The 19,581-nt window shown below is 43.4% G+C and overlaps 1 protein-coding gene across 3 annotated transcripts in view; it reads left to right on the top strand.

Annotated features, from left to right (window-relative positions):
• The window catches only part of LOC121574954 (prickle-like protein 2), a 145,867-nt gene that overhangs the window by 110,499 nt on the left and 15,787 nt on the right, over positions 1–19,581 (top strand). The window contains exon 1 of one of the 3 annotated variants that reach the window (XM_041887658.2): positions 5,511–5,966. The exons of the other annotated variants lie outside the window; for them this stretch is intronic. The gene's annotated coding sequence lies outside the window, so the exon portion shown is untranslated. Of the gene's footprint in view, positions 1–5,510; positions 5,967–19,581 lie in introns of those variants that run through there. 3 annotated transcript variants of the gene reach the window in all.

The following is a 19,581-nucleotide window of genomic DNA, read 5'->3' as shown; positions in this document are numbered from 1 at the left end:
AGGAGGAGAGAGTTCTAGAATAGAACTCTGTGTGGTGTTCCAGAACCATGCAGTCTGACTGAATGGGAGCGATCACCCATTGAGAGATGCTGAGGTACTGACACCCACACGGCTGACATGACTATGGATTATTCCTCCCGCTGGGGGATGAATGGGAGCTTAGTCATAAAACTGCCCTTGGATGTTTGGTGTGGGAGGTTTAGACAGCCGGCTGTTCACTGAATAGGCCTTTTAATTTTCCTATTTCACGTTGATGCAAAACCATTAATTTCTAAATGTTTCATGTTTATCAGTCAACATTTCCCTATGCATCTACACATACCTTTACTGACTCCCACCCCTTTTTCAACCAGAGGAAAGTGTGAGCAAGTTATGTTTTTAATCAGAATCCACATGTAGGACTGGGAAAGCTCACAGAGAGACAGGGTAGGGTAGTGTACTGTGGACTGAGGAACGTGCTCCACAGCCCCTGGGAGCCAGGCTGCCTGTGGCTTGAGATGGATGTTCTGATGGATGGGGCCCTAGCAACACGTTTCTCCATGCTGAAGAGCTCTTATTGTAAGTGGGCCAGCAGGGGCAGAAATAGCCTACCCATCAGGAGCCTCTCCTCAAGGTCACACCAGAGCCGAAGGCCCCTCCATGCATGAAGTTTGAGCAGGAGAAAACACTCACTCTCTGTGGCCTAATGACTTCCACAGCCTGGCTATAGCAGGCTACTAGACAGACGGAGAGGAGAGGAGTTAACGAACCCCCAAGCAAATTAGAATTTCAGCCAAACTGGCTATTCTTCTCGTTATCCCCCCCATAAAAATACAATTACACCCCTCGAACCGTGTAGAATTAATCAATTTAACATTCAACATGGAGTGTATAATAGTCACTTATCTGCTGTGAACACTATTGTAGATGTGCTCTTGAGCTTTGTATCCATCCACAGCCTCAGACCCTCTACTCTGTGGACAGAGTGCAGTGGTAGCAGTGGTAGCAGTGGTATTAGAGATTTTGGGAATTACTCCAACCCACTAAGCCCGTATCTGAGTCTGTAAATACGGCTAGTCCGGGGGGAAAGGAAGTTGGATCAATCTATATGGCTTGTTGGTCCCAACTGCTTTGATGCAAGCCCTGCCCAGCCTCTAAAAAGGAATGTGGTTATCTCTGAGTGGTCACACCAGAAAAGGAGTGTTTTTTTTCTTTCTTTCTTTCTTGCTCTCTTGCTCTCTCGTTCTCTCCTTAGTGATCAGCTGTTGGGGTGAGATCCAGCTGCCTTGGTGTTGACTCAGTGATAGTCATCATCAGCATTTCCCACATGAAAGGAGAGAAGAGGGTGGTGTTAAAAAATGAAATTGTGGGTCAACTCGGGCCATTGGATCCATAGATTTATTTTTTGTTGTTACTTCAGTTCGTTCCTTGGTAAGGTTTAGATAATATCGGTGTATTATAAGATCCTCTCAGGAAGTGCAACTATAAAACATATTTGACATGGCTTGTTCATCCCTCGGGGCAGTAAGTATACACAATATTGTTCATCCTGTGCTTTGATCGGGACAAAGGCACTGATATGCTCCTGCATGCTTGTGAAGGGAGTAAACCTGTACTCCTCAACTAAAATGTCCATGCAGAGGCTCTACATGCCTACAGTAAAGTAAATGTTATCTGTGGCATGTTCCCCAAGCTGGCCTCTACGTTTTTATAAGAACATTAAAGCAGCTGCAGGCCCTGGATCAGTTTATTGGGGAAAGGACAAAGCACATATGAAGCAGCAATGAGCCCCAGAGTGGGGACACTGTCACTTACAGCTCCTCATAAAAGCCTGTGGAAAGGCCTTAAGTTCAGGATGAGGGGTAATTGATACTCTTGTGTGTGGGGCTAAAGACATGCAGACCAGGGAGAGGCGGTCTGCCACGTGTGAAGAGGGAATCCAAGCCAGACATGTAGCATTGGGAGCAAAAGCCGGAGGCTTACTCAAGGAGGTAAAGGAGGACAGAAAGAAGACTGCATCTTCCTCAAACTGCGGAGGTCGTTCAGAGCTGGTTTTAGCAGCTTCACAAACTGTTTATACAGCGTTCAACCACTGTTTCAAAGAGTTCTGTTGTTTTGTTTTTTTACTTTCCTTTTTGCCTCTTGGCTAAAACAGTGCAGAGGCTTTTGAGGAAAAATAAACACATCTTGATTTAATTACTAACTCCCCTTATTGTACCGTTTCCCCTTTTGAAATCAACCACATTCAATGCAAGACAAATAAGCAAATTAGCAGCAGCAGTCAGACATTGTTAAACATGCCTAACACTGATTCTGGAAAGGAGCTCAGATGGCATTACAGGCTTAGAGCCATGCAAGTGTTTGTAGATTACGACGGATCAAAATAGCCAAGATAGAAGTAGTCTAGTAGAGAACAATCAGCCTGTTTATTTAGTCACTTTTAATTGCAGGTTGAGTCCACAAATAAACCGATCAATACCAAATCACATCCCAAAGGGGAGAATTAATTGTGATTGACTTGCCATAGTTAAAGATGCACACTGGGATCTAAAGCACAACAAATTTGAAACATGTTGCACGAATTGGATTTGTCACATATCACACAAATTGCTAAATGTGTATGATATAATACAAATTGCAAAACTCATAACATATCACGCGAAATGGATGACGTAGTACACAATTGGATACACAATTACACCAAAAATGGGGAATACTTTTGGCTTGTGAGCACCACTTTCAAAACTACTGGCTGAAATTATACAAAAGTTAGAGAGTACATCCTTAAGTCAAATGTATATTTTGGTTTGCAATGTGACACACTGATTTCATTCCAAAAGTGGAACTATTTATTTTGGTCCCAAACAGACAGACCCCTAAAATCAAATCAAATTTTATTGGTCACATTCACATATTTAGCAAATGTTATTGCGGGTGTAGTGAAACTGGGTTTATAGTTATTACGCTGATAGGCTTATACAGTATGGCAATGTTTCTACATTTGCAAGTTGTTTGATGATGGAAGTACAGGGTCAATGTTAATTGTTTTGTTTTGTCTCAACTATGTTCCAATAGCCTAGTGTTCAATAACTGTCTTGCCTGTCTCCTTTCCCTTATATTCACTGATGTGGAACATCAGGCCCCGTGTAGCTCAGTTGGTAGAGCATGGTGCTTGCAACGCCAGGGTTGTGGGTTCGATTCCCATGGGGGGCCAATATGAAAAATGTATGCACTCACTAAACTGTAAGTCGCTCTGGATAAGAGTGTCTGCTAAATGACTAAAATGTAAATGTAAGAGCTGAAAGTTTAAAGCTATTGTTCACCTCTTAGTGGTCCTGAAGAAAAGAGGAAGCTATTTGACAGGAAGCTATTTGAGAGGCCTTGTAGCAATGTATTTCTTCTATATCTGTTGATAAACATTTGATAACAAAGCAGTATATAATAGGACCTTTTAGGCTACAGTGTATTGGGAAATAGGGCAGGAGGAAGAGTAGCTGCTGCTTTTGCCAAAAAAGGTTTTATTACCTTACTCTATTCAACACTAGTGTTCTGTAAGCTATAGGCTATACAGTTGAAGTCGGAAGTTTACATACACCTTACAGTGAGGGGAAAAAAGTATTTAATCTCCTGCTGATTTTGTACGTTTGCCCACTGACAAAGAAATGATCAGTCTATAATTTTAATGGTACGTTTATTTGAACAGTGAGGGACAGAATAACAACAACAAAATCCAGAAAAACGCAGGTCAAAAATGTTATAAATTGATTTGCATTTTAATGTGGGAAATAAGTATTTGACCCCTCTGCAAAACATGACTTAGTACTTGGTGGCAAAACCCTTGTTGGCAATCACAGAGGTCAGACGTTTCTTGTAGTTGGCCACCAGGTTTGCACACATCTCAGGAGGGATTTTCTCCCACTCCTCTTTGCAGATCTTCTCCAAGTCATTAAGGTTTTGAGGCTGACGTTTGGCAACTCAAACCTTCAGCTCCCTCCACAGATTTTCTATGGGATTAAGGTCTGGAGACTGGCTAGGACACTCCAGGACCTTAATGTGCTTCTTCTTGAGCCACTCCTTTGTTGCCTTGGCTGTGTGTTTTGGGTCTGTCATGCTGGAATACCCATCTACGACCCATTTTCAATGCCCTGGCTGAGGGTAGGAGGTTCTCACCCAAGATTTGACGGTACATGGCCCCGTCCATCGTCCCTTTGATGCGGTGAAGTTGTCCTGTCCCCTTAGCAGAAGAACACCCCCAAAGCATAATGTTTCCACCTCCATGTTTGACGGTGGGGAGGGTGTTCTTGGGGTCATAGGCAGCATTCCTCCTCCTCCAAACACGGCGAGTTGAGTTGATGCCAAAGAGCTCCATTTTGGTCTCAGATTTGGTCTCATCTGACCACAACACTTTCACCCAGTTCTCCTCTGAATCATTCAGATGTTCATTGGCAAACTTCAGATGGGCCTGTATATGTGCTTTCTTGAGCAGGGGGAACTTGCGGGCGCTGCAGGATTTCAGTCCTTCACGGCGTAGTGTGTTACGAATTGTTTTCTTGGTGACTATGGTCCCAGCTGCCTTGAGATCATTGACAATATCCTCCCGTGTAGTTCTGGGCTGATTCCTCACCGTTCTCATGATCATTGCAACTCCACGAGGTGAGATCTTGCATGGAGCCCCAGGCCGAGGGAGATTGACAGTTATTTTGTGTTTCTTCCATTTGCGAATAATCGCGCCAACTGTTGTCACCTTCTCACCAAGCTGCTTGGCGATGGTCTTGTAGCCCATTCCAGCCTTGTGTATGTCTACAGTCTTGTCCCTGACATCCTTGGAGAGCTCTTTGGTCTTGGCCATGGTGGAGAGTTTGGAATCTGATTGATTGATTGCTTCTGTGGACAGGTGTCTTTTATACAGGTAACAAGCTGAGATTAGGAGCACTCCTTTTAAGAGTGTGCTCCTATTCTCAGCTCGTTACCGGTATAAAAGACACCTGGGAGCAAGAAATCTTTCTGATTGAGAGGGGGTCAAATACTTATTTCCCTCATTAAAATGCAAATTAATTTATAACATTTTTTACATGCATTTTTCTGGATTTTTTTGTTGTTATTCTGTCTCTCACTGTTCAAATAAACCTACCATTAAAATTATAGACTGATCATTTCTTTGTCAGTGGGCAAACGTACAAAATCAGCAGGGGATCAAATACTTTTTTCCCTCGCTGTATATGACCCTTCTCCATTCTCCTCCATTCTATTGGTAATTGTTATGCATTTTGTTTACAGGGACTTATCCCTCCAATACCCCACTGTCCTTCTATTCCCTTTCTCACTCTCTAGCTGGTTGCCCTGGGGCAGTTGATTCAGGGAAATTGTCGAATTTGCATGCAAATGATTCCAAAACACCAGTCATTCACGCCGCTAATTATACCAGTGTTAGGACGGTGACTTGCTGACATCACGGATGGTCATTAGCATTTGGGAGGGGAGGGGGCGGTGGTGCAGGCAAGGACAGGCAACTCCGTTATTCAGCCAGGCACTCGGGGCGAGCAAGTCCCCTGCTCAGCGCTCCTTACGGATCCTAATGGATCATTTTTCAACTTTCTAGCATTCTGTTGCTGCCTCCGTAAATTGTTTTGGATTCGTTCGAAACGTAACCTGCAAAGTTTAGGCTAGTGCATTATCTCAACATAGGTGGACTAAATGTAGGGGTATTTGTGTTTAACCGCTTATTGGGTTTTGTGTCGCTTTACCAATCCGTGCGCTTGGTGAATGTGTTTGCGGAGCAGCTTGACAAAAAGGCTCGCGGAGCGAAAGGGACGGTAGAGGAACAGATTGCGCCATCGCACTGACCAGAGAGTGAGAGTGCAGGATTCGTAAAACTGTGGCGCAGGAATAGTAGACTATGAAAAGGCTTGCAATGAGGGAAGTGTGGTTGAAAGCTATTATCACCGGGTGCATAGCCATGCTCTCCCTCACACCTACTTTGTAATAAGGTAAGCATAGACTACATTCTACCGTTTGCGGATCCGTTATTTTGTATTAACCTGTTATTTGCACAGCTGACAAGGCTATCTTTGCGCACTGATGTGTCCCGACCTTCACGACAGGATCTATTTCATGTTTTAAACTGTAGCTAAGTTTACGATCGATAAATTACACAACATTGCCAGTTTGAGTGAACTTTTAGTGCCGTTGAAAGGTCGTGTTTAAAAAGGGTTTGATATTTCCTGACTGCAAGATGTGTGCTACAATGTAGTTTATGTGGCTCATTCATGGTGTGTTCGATTTAAACTCAATCATATCAACATCAGTGGGGTATGAGTTGACATGTATTTGACGACAAGGTAGGCCTATTCATGATTTAGAAGTCGGCAAAATATTTACACTGAAAATTCAGTAATATCATTTTTTATTTTAATGTTAAATTTTTTTGCTTGCACGCAATAGTTGCACTAATAGTCTCACTAATATTCACCTCACTGACTCATAGGCTATCCTCCGTAATGGATGTGTTATTATCAATGTTCTCTTTCTACTCTTCGTGGCGCCGCGGTCAAGCTAACCAGTTTTTTTCAGTGGGATTAGTCTTTGTTGTGTTGCCTCTATGGTCTGGCCCTGGCCGGCCGTGGGATTGATTGAGTCAGGATAGGTCACTTTGGATTAGCATATGAACGGATTTCTGGGGAATAATGAATAATGGGACACTCCAGCAGCTGGCCGAGAGTCCAGGGGTAATGGAGATATCAGGCTGCATTGCTCTGAAACAGACATCTAGACTACAGGTAGCCTCAGTTCATAGGCAACCAACCTTTTTATCAGACTTGATGTGCAAAATAATGTCTGGTCAGTTTTTGACCATCCCTTTTCAACACCATGAAATTGTTTCATTTGGTCCACTGTTTTAGGCCACGTTTAGACTAGTTGTGTTTGTCAGCATTTCAAACTTGATGATCATTTGCACAGATGGGTTCCCCAATGACAGCTTGACAGTCTCTCATGAGAACAGCATAGCTACAGTTCCATGAGGACTGAGGTCTCAGGAGCCTGAAAAACCTGCCCCTATGTGACATACCATGCATATGTCCCAGTAGCAGTTACCAAACAAGTAAACACTTATGAATAAGTAACATGATCATCTGATATAAAGCTGCCATAACTAAAAAGCATAATCCTCAGTTAGATGTTACATAAATCTCTAGTCCTCTCTCACTTCCTGCACTTCCGACACTAAACCTGTACAAATCCCATAAAGATGCAGTGTAGAGAAATAATTGGCGTTTTCCCCCAATCTGCCTTTTTGAGATAAAGTACATTCTGCAATAAAGTGTCCAGTCTATGTATATCTTATGCAGTGTGTGTGTGTGTGTTGAACAATAATAATGGTTTATGGATTATTATTTATTGCGGCAGGTGGGTGCAGACCTAATCTCCATTAGATGGAACATATTGGATGGAGTCGCCAGTAATTAGCTGCAAATAAACACCTTTTCTGAGTTTGATTCCTCTTCGGTATGTAGTGCAATCCAGTTTAACACTGATTAAAGCTGAACATGGCTGCTTCAATAAATGACCAAATTAGTACAAATGAAGACTAAATACTTTATTACTGTTTCCTTTGACAAAGTACCATTACATTCCTGAAAACCCTTGAACATGCAATCTTATAACACTGAATGGAAATGCCCATCTGATCTCACAGAACAAAAGGCAGTTAAAAATGGCCAAAGAATCTGTCCTCCTATTTTCCCTGCACGTCCAGAGAAAACAAAAGCACCAGAAAAAAATAGAAATTTGGCTGCTGTCTGCATCCAGCTGTTCCTCTGAACCTATTTTCTCCTTCTCCTCTCGTCTGAGCTGCCATTTAAACATGCTGTCCGGAATGATGACACGGAAAAGCGGCAGCGGTTCTGGGAGCTGCTCCAGAATTAGTCTGGAATGGGGCTCCTTTCAGATACCACATCAAGCCCACTCAGCTCCATGGCTGTTTTTCAGGAAGGCAAGGGTTGTGGATGTGTTGAACACTTTAGAGGAGGTGTTTAAGAGCCCGGATGACACCTTACCCTATGGCAAATGGACCTGTTAATATTGGGTTAGTTAAATGAATGGCACCACCACTCAACCCAACCTCTTGAGATGTCCCTGAGTTGGCAGAGGATTTGTACCAGTACCTCAGAGGATTTTTACCAGTACCTCAGAGGATTTGTACCAGTACCTCAGATGATTTGTACCAGTACATCAGATGATTTGTACCAGTACCTCAGAGGATTTATACCAGTACCTCAAAGAATTTGTAATAGTCCCTAGGTGGTTATTATGGGTTCCACAGTGGTGAATAATACTGAAAACAAAACAATATGTATCTCTAGTCTAGTAAGAACTTGTCTGTGTGTGGGTCAGTCATTTCTTGGGTGTTAGTTTCACCAGTGGACTGAGTCTATACGGTTGGTGTGTCTACAGACTGACTGTGCAGTGTGTCAGAGTGTAGTTGTTTAACTTGGCTGTTGCCAGGGTGATGTAGAGGAGCTATGCAATGATTAACACTGTGGTGGTGAATGATTGTCTGCTTACATCAGTCTCAGGGATTACTGTCCACTCAAATACCTTCCAGTCATTAGAAGCTTCCTGTGGTGCTCTGCTCTGCTCTGGCCATGGAAGGCTTTATCTGCCCCAGGAGAGGAACGGCCAGTCTACTTAATGTACTTCATTCTCCTCCCTTTTACTTTGTGGAGTTTTTTTTTTTTTTTTACAAGGTGTTGGTGATGTATTTGACTTGTATAACCAGAGCACTCAATCCCCCCTAATTGAAGTCATGTAGATGACCAGCGGAACGTTGTGTAGTGTTTCAGGATGGAAATCCCAGTCATGTGCAGCTCAGGCCCTGGGCATATCTCTGCTAATCCTGATGCAGGGAGATCAGATGTTTGTAAGGTGAATCACTGGATGATGGCCTCCATACATCTGGAGAAAGACAGGCTCATGGGTCCCATGGGACTCCAGCCCTCCTGCTCCCATGTCCAGTTCAAAGACAATGAGAACAATTGGGTTGGTGTTTATAAGGCCTATGTCTGTATCATTTTAAAACAGAGACACTCTACTCTAACCGGGAATGCAGTGTGAAACACTCTCCTCCATGCCCAATGTACTCCTCCAGGCTAAATTTAAACCCCTATCTCCAAGCCTGTTTTCTATCCAAAGGCAGAATGAACCCCTAGCATGAAAAGGAGTGGGATAAGTGTGTGTAGCATATTTTATTTGTCATGTTTTTGTACCCTCTGAATCATCTCTCCTGTGTTCTAACGTACATTCAGTATGTTAGTGTGTGTGCATACACTGTAAAATTATTATTAAGTAACTGGTTCCACTGGTTTCACTTTTCAGTCAAAGTGTAACCTGAACTTAACATTTTTAGTTGGCATAAACTCCAAGTTGAGAAAACTTAGGCAAAAATTAAGTCAACTTAAAATGATGTGTTTGCTCAACTTGACTCATATGTTCATTCAACTAGAAAATATTATTTGGGCATCTTCACTAAAAAAAGCTGTGTAACTAGTTACACAGATGGTGCTTTGACATACAATGTTTTCAATTTACATATTTCAAATCCCAGGTGAGGGCATGTTGAATAATAATAATTGTATAAATGAACATGCACAATGTAATCATGTAAGGTAAAACATTGCATGTCAAAAGCACTGTGTGTGTGTATCCAGTGCCACAGCCTTTTGTTAAGATGCCTAAATAATAATTTCTATTTGAATGAACATATGAGACAAGATGGAGCCAAGTTTGGGCCAGCTAAACATTTTAAGATCAGGTAACACTTTGATCGAAAGATAAAAGTAAAAAAATAAAAAAAGTAACTTTGAATGACACTGAGGGGCAACGTTGTTACATCTAATGCCTGTTTGCCTGAGGATGATGCCGTGCAGGTGTTTGTACGCGTGTACACATACATATACACACACTTGCGTTCAAACGCACACACGTGCACACACATACACACATGTAAAAAGTGCCATACATGCACTCAAAACGTATTCAGTTGGCTTTGCTGTTATGATTTTTGTGGCCGATAGGTCGCTGGTTCGGGTCCCAGTTTTGACCTTGTGGGAGATCTGTGAACGTGCCCTTGGGCGGGGCGTTGACCCTGGTTGCTTCTGTGGGTCGCTCTGGATGGGAGTCTGTTAGATGGCTAAATGTAATGTAAATGTTGAGCGGCTTCACTGCAGTTAGATTGTATGTTTTAATATTCAATATATATATTTTTTTTTTTACCCACTTTGATCGAAAAGTTGAGTATACTAAAAAGACTCGAATCAGTTACTTAATAATTATTAGTTGAAACAACTAGAATATTTGTACAGTGTGTGTACGTATGTGTGTGTCTCATCCTCTTAATCCCACATCCATTAGTAATGACGGAGGACTGCTGTATTGTAATGAGAGGACTCTGTAGCCCCAGGCTAGGTGTCCTACCGCTGGGATGGGCTGTTTAATTCTCCCCTCTCCTGTACGGACGGGCTGGTTTTCAGAGAGCTAATGACATAGTCTGCAAGCCAAGGCCTGGCTCCATGTACTACTTACCACTCCCATCAATATTCATAGATGAGATGTCTTGGCATTTCAGTATTCATTCATATGTTGCTTTAATATTCATGCAGACTGCTCTGAAGCCAATCGCCTCCAGGAGATCAGGTAGATTGCCCTTGCCCAAGGGTAGTGAAGAAGCAGAGATTTATGTAATAGTCCCCAGACATGCATCACTAGTTTATATAATCAGTGCTTGACTTGGGCAGGAGCTCACCGGAGCTCAGTACTGACACCTCAAATTTCTACTGCTTGAGCTCCTGTTCCTCTTATAGAATATTAGCTCAAAAGTATTGTGGAGCTCCTGCACATTAATGTAAACAGTACCGGCACACAAAATGAATACCGGCACCTATTTCAGTCCAGGTCAAGTACTGTATATGACACGCAGGTTAAAATATCAAAACCAATTGTGAACCAATTATATTAATTTGGGAGCAGGTCGAAACACACATGAAACATTCATGGACATTTAGCTAGCTAGCTGTTGCTCTCCTCGTTTGTCTTTCAAGCTTCCACGTGTGTTTGTATCATCCTGATATCCAATAAAGAAGGGACTTTGTCACGATCGTCAGGGAGAGACCAATGCGCAGCGTGTTGAACGAACATAGTGAACTTTATTATCTTTAGTGATAATCGACACAATAAACAAAACAAGAAACGACTCGTGAAGTCCACGGTAACAATGACCGAACACGGAACAAGAACCCACAAACACAAAGGGAAAACAGACAGTTTAAATATGGCTCCCAATCAGAGACAACCAGCCAACAGCTGACACTCGTTGCCTCTGATTGGGAGTCACTCAGGCAAACATAGAATAAAACAAACTAGAACCCCCAACATAGACATATAACACATAGAATAAACACACCCTGGCTCAACAAATAGAGTCCCAGAGCCAGGGTGTGACAGACTTGCAGAACCAAGTTCTATTTTAGGGCTTGGCTACACAGACGCTCGTTCACGTGCACGAGCGGAGTAGGAGAAATGATTGAATAACGTGTGTACATTTATTTTGCAACGTTCACGCACGCAACGTCTCTTTCTTTCTGTCAAAGAGGTCTAAGCTCCTGTCCCTCTTACCCTTTACTGGTGCTGACGAAGATGGCGGCCTCGCGACTAGCTCTTAGGAAACTTTGCGGTATTTTGTTTTTTTATGCGTTATTTTTTACATTATTAGCTCAGAAAGTGTTTTGTATCATTTCATACAGCCGGGAAAAACTATTGGATATCAGACCGGCGGTAACTCACCAGCATTACGACCAGGAATACGACTTTCCCGAAGCAGATCCTTTGTTTGCTCTCCCCAGGGCAATTGAACTGATTCCAGCGGCTGACCCAAAACATCGCCGGCGGAGGAGAGGCATTCGGAGCGGCCTGCTGGTTCGACTTAGGAGGCGTGCACACCACCCACCGCTTCCAAATATACTACTCGCTAATGTTCAGTCTCTGGTTAACAAGGTCGGCGAGCTCCGGGCAAGGATTTCTTTCCAGAGAGACATCAAGGCCTGTAACATACTTTGTTTCACGGAAACATGGCTCTCTGGGGTTATACTGTCGAAATCGGTCCAGCCAGATGGGTTCTCAGTTCATCGCGCAGACAGGAATAAATATCTCTCCGGGAAGCAGAAGGGTGAAGGTGTGTGTTTCATTATTAACGACTCATGGTGTAATTGTAGTAACATACAGGAACTCAAGTCCTTTTGTTCACCCGACCTAGAATACCTCACAATCAAATGCTGACCGTATTATCTCCCAAGATAATTTTCTTCGGTTATAGTCACGGCCGTGTATATCTCCCCTCAAGCCGATACCACGACGGCCCTCAAAGAACTTCACTGGACTTATGCAAACTGGAAACCACATATCCTGAGGCTGCATTTATTGTAGCCGGGGATTTTAACAAAGCAAATTTGAGGACTAAGCTGCCGAAGTTCTATCAACATATTGACTGTTGTACTCACGCTGCCAAAATCCTCGACCATTGCTATTCGAACTTCCGGGATGGTTATAAGGCCCTCCCCCGCCCTCCTTTCGGCAAATCTGACCACGACTCCATTTTGCTCCTCCCTTCCTATAGGCAGAAACTCACACAGGAAGTACCCGTGCTAAGGACTATTCAGCGCTGATTTGACCAATCGGAATCCACGCTTCAAGATTGTTTTGATCACGCGGACTGGGATATGTTCCAGGTAGCTTCCGAAAATAATTTAGACGAATACACTGAAACGATGACTGAGTTTATCAGGAAGTGTATAGGTGATGTTGTGCCCACTGTGACTATTAAAACCTACCCTAACCAGAAACCGTGGCTAGATGGCAGCATTCGTGCAAAACTGAAAGCGCGAACCACCGCCTTTAACCATGGCAAGGTGACTGGGTATATGGCAGAATGCAAACAGTGTAGCTATTCACTCCGCAAGGCAATTAAACTGGCAAAACATCAGTATAGAGACAAAGTGGAGTCGCAATTCAACGGCTCAGACATGAGACGTATGTGGCAGTGTCAACAGACAATCATGGACTACAAAAAGAAAACCAGCCACGTCGCCGACACCGACGTCTCGAGTCCAGACAAGCTAAACTCCTTCTTCGCCCGCTTTGAGGATAACACAGTGCCACCGACGAGGCCCACTGCCAAGGACTGTGGCCTCTCCTTCTCCGTGGCCAACGTGAGTAAGACATTTAAGCATGTTAACCCCCCGCAAGGCTGCCAGCCCAGACAGCATCCCTAGCCGCGTCCTCAGAGCATGCGCAGAACAGCTGGCTGGTGTGTTTACAGACATATTCAATCTCTCCCTTTCCCAGTCTGCTGTTCCCACATGCTTCAAGATGTCCACAATTGTTCCTGTACCCAAGAAAGCAAAGGTAACTGAACTAAATGACTATCGCCCCGTAGCACTCACCTCTGTCATCATGAAGTGCTTTGAGAGTAGTCAAGGATCATATCACCTCTACCTTACCTGTCACCCTAGACCCACTTAAATTTGCTTACCGCCACAATAGATCCACAGACGATGCAATCGCCATCACACTGCATACTGCCCTATCCCATCTGGACAAGAGGAAGACCTATGTAAGAATGCTGTTCATTGACTATAGCTCAGCATTCAACACCATAGTACCCTCCAAGCTCATCATTAAGCTCGTGGCCCTGGGTCTGAACCCCGCCCTGTGCAACTGGGTCCTGGACTTCCTGACAGGCTGCCCCCAGGTGGTGAAGGTAGGAAACAACATCTCTACTTCGCTGATCCTCAACACTGGGGCCCCACAAGGGTGTGTGCTCAGCCCCCTCCTGTACTCCCTGTTCACCCATGACTGCGTGGCCAACCACACCTCCAACTCAATCATCAAGTTTGCAGACGACACAACAGTAGTAGGCTTGATTACCAACAATGACGAGACCGCCTACAGGGAGGGCTCAGGGAGTGTGGTGCCAGGAAAATAACCTCTCACTCAACGTCAACAAAACAAAGGAGATGATCGTGGACTTCAGGAAACAGCAGAGGGTGCACCCCCCTATCCACATCGACGGGACCACAGTGGAGAAGGTGGAAAGCTTCAAGTTCCTTGGCGTACACATCACTGACAAACTGAAATGGTCCACCCACACAGACAGTGTGGTGAAGAAGGCGCAACAGAGCCTCTTCAACCTCAGGAGGCTGAAGAAATTTGGCTTGGCACCTAAAACCCTCACAAACTTTTACAGATGCACAATTGAGTGCATCCTGTCGGGCTGTATCACCGCCTGGTACAGCAACTGCACCGCCCGTAACTGCAGGGCTCTCCAGAGCGTGGTGCGGTCTGCCAAACGCATTACCGGGGGCAAACTACCCGCCCTCCAAGACACCTACAGCACCCGATGTCACAGGAAGGCCAAAAAGATCATCAAGGACATCAATTACCCGAGCCACTGCCTGTTCACCCTGCTGTCATCCAGAAGGCGAGGTCAGTACAGGTGCATCAAAGCTGGGACCGAGAGAATGAAAAACAGCTTCTATCTCAAGGCCATCAGACTGTTAAATAGCCATCACTATCACATTAGAGGCTGCGGCTGCCTATTGAAATCACTGGCCACTTTAAGAAATGGAACACTAGTCACTTTAATAATGTTTACATATCTTGCATTACTCATCTCATATGTATATACTATATTATATTCTATAATATTCTACTGTATCTTGGTCCATGCCGCTCTGTCATTGCTTGTCCATATATGTATATATTCTTAAATTCCATTCCTTACTAGATTTGTGTGTATTGGGTATATGTTGTGAAGTTGTTAGATATTACTTGTTAGATATTACTGCACTGTCGGAGCTAGAAGCAGAAGCATTTCGCTACACCCGCAATAACATCTGCTAAACACGTGTATGTGACAAATACGATTTGATTTGATTTGATTTGTGCTGCCCACCTGGCGTCTGGCTGGGTAATGGGATGGAGTACCCTGCCCTGAATCTTGGACACTGTCACTAGCCGGCTACCACCCGTTACTCTACCCTGCAGTATGTACATAGTCATTGAACACTGGTCACTTTAATAATGTTTAAATACTATTTTACCCACTTTACAGTGAGGGAAAAAAGTATTTCATCCCCTGCTGATTTTGTACGTTTGTCCACTGACAAATAAATGATCAATCTATAATTTTAATGGTAGGTTTATTTGAACAGTGAGAGACAGAATAACTGATTTGCATTTTAATGAGGGAAATAAGTATTTGACCCCTCTCAATCAGAAAGATTTCTGGCTCCCAGGTGTCTTTTATACAGGTAACGAGCTGAGATTAGGAGCACACTCTTAAAGGGAGGGCTCCTAATCTCAGCTTGTTACCTGTATAAAAGACACCTGTCCACAGAAGCAATCAGTCAATCAGATTCCAAACTCTCCACCATGGCCAAGACCAAAGAGCTCTCCAAGGATGTCAGGGACAAGATTGTAGACCTACACAAGGCTGGAATGGGCTACAAGACCATCGCCAAGCAGCTTGGTGAGAAGGTGACAACCGTTGGTGCGATTATTCGCAAATGGAAGAAACACAAAAAAACTGTCAATCTCCCTCGGCCTGGGGCTCCATGCAAGATCTCACCTCGTGGAGTTGCAATGATCATGAGAACGGTGAGGAATCAGCCAAGAACTACACGGGAGGATCTTGTCAATGATCTCAAGGCAGCTGGGACCATGGTCTACAAGAAAACAATTGGTAACACACTACGCCGTGAAGGACTGAAATCCTGCAGCGCCCGCAAGGTCCCCCTGCTCAAGAAAGCACATATACAGTGGGGAAAAAAGTATTTAGTCAGCCACCAATTGTGCAAGTTCTCCCACTTAAAAAGATGAGAGAGGCCTGTTATTTTCATCATAGGTACACGTCAACTATGACAGACAAATTGAGATTTTTTTTCTCCAGAAAATCACATTGTAGGATTTTTAATGAATTTATTAGCAAATTATGGTGGAAAATAAGTATTTGGTCACCTACAAACAAGCAAGATTTCTGGCTCTCACAGACCTGTAACTTCTTCTTTAAGAGGCTCCTCTGTCCTCCACTCATTACCTGTATTAATGGCACCTGTTTGAACTTGTTATCAGTATAAAAGACACCTGTCCACAACCTCAAACAGTCACACTCCAAACTCCACTATGGCCAAGACCAAAGAGCTGTCAAAGGACACCAGAAACAAAATTGTAGACCTGCACCAGGCTGGGAAGACTGAATCTGCAATAGGTAAGCAGCTTGGTTTGAAGAAATCAACTGCAGGAGCAATTATTAGGAAATGGAAGACATACAAGACCACTGATAATCTCCCTCGATCTGGGGCTCCACGCAAGATCTCACCCCGTGGGGTCAAAATGATCACAAGAACGGTGAGCAAAAATCCCAGAACCACACGGGGGGACCTAGTGAATGACCTGCAGAGAGCTGGGACCAAAGTAACAAAGCCTACCATCACTAACACACTACGCCGCCAGGGACTCAAATCCTGCAGTGGAGACGTGTCCCCCTGCTTAAGCCAGTACATGTCCAGGCCCGTCTGAAGTTTGCTAGATTGCATTTGGATGATCCAGAAGAGGATTGGGAGAATGTCATATGGTCAGATGAAACCAAAATAGAACTTTTTGGTAAAAACTCAACTCGTCGTGTTTGGAGGACAAAGAATGCTGAGTTGCATCCAAAGAACACCATACCTACTGTGAAGCATGGGGGTGGAAACATCATGCTTTGGGGCTGTTTTTCTGCAAAGGGACCAGGACAACTGATCCGTGTAAAGGAAAGAATGAATTGGGCCATGTATCGTGAGATTTTGAGTAAATACCTCCTTCCATCAGCAAGGGCATTGAAGATGAAACGTGGCTGGGTCTTTCAGCATGACAATGATCCCAAACACACCGCCCGGCAACGAAGGAGTGGCTTCGTAAGAAGCATTTCAAGGTCCTGGAGTGGCCTAGCCAGTCTCCAGATCTCAACCCCATAGAAAATCTTTGGAGGGAGTTGAAAGTCCGTGTTGCCCAGCGACAGCCCCAAAACATCACTGCTCTAGAGGAGATCTGCATGGAGGAATGGGCCAAAATACTAGCAACAGTGTGTGAAAACCTTGTGAAGACTTACAGAAAACGTTTGACCTGTGTCATTGCCAACAAAGGGTATATAACAAAGTATTGAGAAACTTTTGTTATTGACCAAATACTTATTTTCCACCATAATTTGCAAATAAATTCATTAAAAATCCTACAATGTGATTTTCTGGATTTGTTTGTTGTTATTCTCTCACTGTTCAAATAAACCTACCATTAACATTTTAGACTGATCATTTCTTTGTCAGTGGGCAAACGTACAAAATCAGCATGGGATCAAATACTTTTTTCCCTCACTGTATATTGTATTCTAGTATATAATGTATTCTAGTGCCTTCAGAAAAGATTCACACCCCTTGACATTTCCACATTTGGTTGTGTTACAGCCTGAATTTAATATAGATTACATTTAGATTGTTTATCAATACCCTACACACAATACCCCATAATGTCAAAGGGGAATTATGTATTTCGACATTTTTACAAATTGAAAGCTGAAATGTCTTGAGTCAATATGTAATCAACCCCTTTCGTTATGGCAAGCCTACAGAAGTTCAAGATTAAAAATTAGTTTAACATGTCACATAATAAGTTGCATAGACTACTCTGTGTGCAATAATAGTGTTTAACATGATTTTTTAAATGACTACCTCATCCCACACATACAATTATCTGTAAGGTCCCTCAGTCGAGCAGTGAACACAGATTCAACCACAAAGACCAGGGAGATTTTCCATTGCCTCGCAAAGGGCACCTATTGGTAGATGGGTACAAATAAAAAAATCTGACATTGAATATCCCTTTGAGCATGGTGAAGTTATTAATTATACTTTGGATGGTGTAGCAATACTCCAAGTCACTACAAAGATACAGGCGTCCTTCCTAACTCAGTTGCCGGAGAGGAAGGAAACCTCTCAGGGATTTCACCATAAGGCCAATGGTGACTTTAAAATAGTTACAGAGTTTTTAATGGCTGTGATAGGAGAAAACTGAGGATGGATCAACAACATTGTAGTTACTCCACAATACTAACCTAATTGACAGAGTGAAAAGAAGAAATAAAAATATTCCAAAACATGCGTCCTGTTTGCAACAAGGAACCAACTACTTCTCAGATAGAGTTCAATGTGTCAAATCGGAGGGCCTGTTGTCTGGACCTATGGCAGTCTCTATGTGGGTGCCACAGGGTTCAATTCTTGGGCCGACTCTTTTCTCTATGTATATCAATGATGTCGCTCTTGCTGCTGGTGACTCTTAGATCCACCTCTACGCAGACGACACCATTTTGTATACATCTGGCCCTTCATTGGACACTGTGTTAACAAACCTCCAAATGAGCTTCAACACCATACAACACTCCTTCCATAGCCTCCAACTGCTCTTAAACACAAGTAAAACTAAATGCATGCTCTTCAATCGAACGCTGCTGGCACCCGCCCACCCGACTAGAATCACTACTCTCGATGGGTCTGACCTAGAGTATGTGGACAACTACAAATACCTAGGTGTCTGGTTAGACTGTAAACTCTCCTTCCAGACTCACATTAATCATCTCCAATCCAAAGTTAAATCTAGAATCGGCTTCCTATTTCGCAACAAAGCCTCCTTCACTCATGCTGCCAAACATGCCCTCGTAAAACGGACTATCCTACCGATCCTTGACTTCGGCGATATCATTTACAAAATAGCCTCCAATACTCTACTCAGCAAATTGGATGTAGTCTATCACAGTGCCATCCGTTTTGTCACCAAAGCCCCATATACTACCCACCACTGTGACCTGTACGCTCTTGTTGGCTGGTCCTCACTACATATTCGTTGCCAAACCCACTGGCTCCAGGCCATCTATAAATCACTGCTAGGCAAATCCCCGCCTTATCTTAGCTCATTGGACACCATAGCAACACCCACCCGTAGTATGTGCTCCAGCAGGTATATCTCACTGGTCATCCCCAAAGCCAACACCTCCTTTGGCCACCATTCCTTCCAGTTCTCTGCTGCCAATGACTGGAACGAACTGCAAAAATCTCTGAAGCTGGAGACTCTTATCTCCCTCACTAACTTTAAGCATCAGTTGTCAGAGCACCTTACCGATCACTGCACCTGTACACAGCCCATCTGAAATTAGCCCACCCAACTACCTCATCCCCATATTGTTATTTATTTTGCTAATTTGCACCCCAGTATCTCTATTTGCACATCATTTCTTGCACATCTATCATTCCAGTGTTAATACTAATTGTAATTATTTTGCACTATGGCCTATTTATTGCCTTACCTCAATAACTTGCTACATTTGCACACACTGTATATATATTTCTGTTGTATTTTTTTTTGACTTTATATTTTGTTTTACCCCATATGTAACTCTGTGTTGTTGTTTTTTATCGCACTGCTTTACTTTATCTTGGCCAGGTCACAGTTGTAAATGAGAACTTG

The sequence above is a fragment of the Coregonus clupeaformis genome, chromosome 10, assembly GCF_020615455.1.
Source record: "Coregonus clupeaformis isolate EN_2021a chromosome 10, ASM2061545v1, whole genome shotgun sequence".
Taxonomy (NCBI): domain Eukaryota; kingdom Metazoa; phylum Chordata; class Actinopteri; order Salmoniformes; family Salmonidae; genus Coregonus; species Coregonus clupeaformis.
This window is presented reverse-complemented; position numbering and strand designations above follow the sequence as displayed.